The sequence below is a fragment of the Mus caroli genome, chromosome 9 (assembly GCF_900094665.2).
Source record: "Mus caroli chromosome 9, CAROLI_EIJ_v1.1, whole genome shotgun sequence".
Classification (NCBI taxonomy): Eukaryota; Metazoa; Chordata; class Mammalia; order Rodentia; family Muridae; genus Mus; species Mus caroli.
The window spans coordinates 68729562-68732035 of NC_034578.1; the positions used below are offsets into that span (position 1 = coordinate 68729562).

At 50.7% G+C, this 2474-nt stretch overlaps 1 pseudogene; it reads right to left on the minus strand.

Moving 5' to 3' along the window:
• Positions 1 to 292: 292 nt before the first annotated feature.
• Positions 293 to 1669, minus strand: LOC110302365 (annotated as a pseudogene).
• Positions 1670 to 2474: the final 805 nt, after the last annotated feature.

Sequence of the window (2474 nt, forward strand, 5' to 3'; positions counted from 1 at the left end):
GGGAGGCTGGTGTAGTCAAAACTTAAAAAGTCACAGAATTTAGCAGCCAAAAGCTGGAATTTTTGTAAATTGTAGGTCACCCTAGTGAATCGCAATCAATGATTATATATGTCACGTGGGTGCAGGGGGAAGAAGCCAGTTGAGAAGATGAAATAAAAGAGGGCTGGGGTAGCCCAGTTGGTGAAATTCTTGCCTAGCATGCACGAAGCTCCAGATTGGATTCATAGCAGGGAAAGAAAACCGTAGATTCTAGAAGAAGGCGTCGGTCAGATTTTCTTCAGTAGTTACCACTCTAGGCTTGTGGTAGAAACCCATTAGATGCTGTCTTAGTCAGGGTTAGTCTCTCTATCTGCATCTCCAGCTCCTGCTTTTCCTGTTCCAGATGGCTCCACTCACCCTCCAGCTCCTCCACCGTCAACCTCTTTGCAGAATGGGAAGCTGGCTTCGGATGAGCTTGTCTGGGCCCTCAGAATCTTCAACTCCATCTCCAGCATGTCAGCTCTCTGCTTCTGAACTCCAAGCTCCTCCAGGACCTGAGACAGCTGAGCCTCCATCTCCAAGCTGTGGGCATGCACCTTCTGAACCAGGTCCTCTGCTTCCCACAGGCGCTGTGTCAGCTGGGTTGAGTACTCAGTTTGGGTCAGCTCACTGTCATAGGATCCCAGGATGGCACGCATGCCGTCAGCAATGCTCCTTGGTCAGCAATGCTTTGTGCTTCTGGAGCCTTCGGGCAAGCACCTCATGTGTCTCCCTCTTCTTCCTCTCCTCCAGCAGCTGTGCATTGATCTGCCAGACCTCACCCTGGAGCTGCTGCTGGGCCTTCTCCAGACCCCGGGCACTGATGGTGATACTGTTATTCTTCCCCTTCAGGGCGAGCTCTTGCTGCTGCAGCTCAACCATGAACCTAGAAAGGTCCTCTGGAGTCCTGAGACTCAAGCCCATGGTCTGGTCCAGTTTCTCCCAGTTCTGTAGCTTTGCAAGCAGCTTCTCCTCCAACTCTAGCCTCTAGCATCTTTTCCTGGTGGCCCAGCCTCCTTTGCAGACCTTCCAGGTCCTCTGTGAGCAGCCCATTGGTCTCCTTCATCGCCTTAGATGAGTTTTCTCTTTCACGCAGTCTCTTCAGCTCATGCTCCATTCTAGGCAGCCGCATCAGCTCAGACTTCCTGCTCTTGACTACAGCTGCACCCTGCTCTTGCAGACACAGCTTCTGCTCCAGGTCCTTAATCTTCTGCTCATGGTCAGTTGACTGGCCTCTTGACTGGCCTGCAGCTCCTGGATCTTCTGATTCGCCTCCTGCCATTTCTGCTGCTGCAGCTTCTGCTGCTCCTTCAGCTCCTGCTTCTCAGACTCCGGGCAGTTGACCTGTACCTTCTAGTCCATCGCACTCAACTGCAGCTCCAAGACACTCCCCTTCAATGAACTAGTCACCTTCCTGGCTGCAGCCAGGCCATCATCCTGTTCCCACACTTGCTGAGTGGCAGCATCCAGGCTCTGCTTGTACAGCCTGTGGTGGTCCAGCTGCTCCTGCATCTTCTGCTGTGGCCTCCTGGAGTTGTTGAATGCGTGCCAGGAGCTCCTGGTTTCGATCCACCTTGCACTCATAGTTCCTGGCATTGGTGCTGGCTGCTCTCTCCAGCTCCACTCAAGCCCCCTTGTGGCTAAGCTCCATCTGGTATGGTACTCAAATTGGTACCAGCATAGTGGGGTATTCCTGTGACAACCTGGCCATGTTTGGGGGAGGACTGTGGGAGGACTTTGGAACTTTGGGCTTGAAGATCCATTCGGTGTTAAGAGCTCTGCGGGATGTTGTATAGGAGCTTGGAAGATAATGTTGAGAACAGTGCAGAAGATGGAGGCATGGCTTGAGAAATTTCAGAGGAAAGATTAAAGATTCTTATCAGGCCAGTTGCTATTTTGATTGTGAAGATTCTGTGGTTTTGGTTAACTGAGGCTGAAGAATCAGCTGTGATTAACAAGATACCAAAACCACTAAATCGAACCTTTGTGTCACTGGGACTATTATTGATGCTGGTTAGCTAGAGCTAAGAAATTAGTGATGATTAAGAAGAGACCAGCATCACTGAGGTAAAATCTTCTGGGAAGTGGGTTTTTGTTTGGTTGGTTTTTTTTGTTGGAGAGCACAAAGAGGCTGTGTCCCAGAGATAGCCAAGGTTGTATGTACCTCGTGCCGCAGCAGGACTTGGTAATGTGTAAGAGTCACCTTAGGTGGTACTGGTTTTGAAGGCATGAGGGGGTCATGGAGAGAAGCTGAGGCTCAGCACTGTGAGATGCCATGGAAGGTCATTGGTGAAGGTGCAGTCTCAGTTGCAATCGATGCCCCAGAACTGAAGAGGTCCAGCTGTACACCATTGAGGGTTAGCAAGACACTTTTAAGGCCGGGTGTGATGGAAAACACCTGGAATGTCAGCACTTTGGAGATAGAGGCAGGTGGATCATGGGTTTAAGGTCATCCA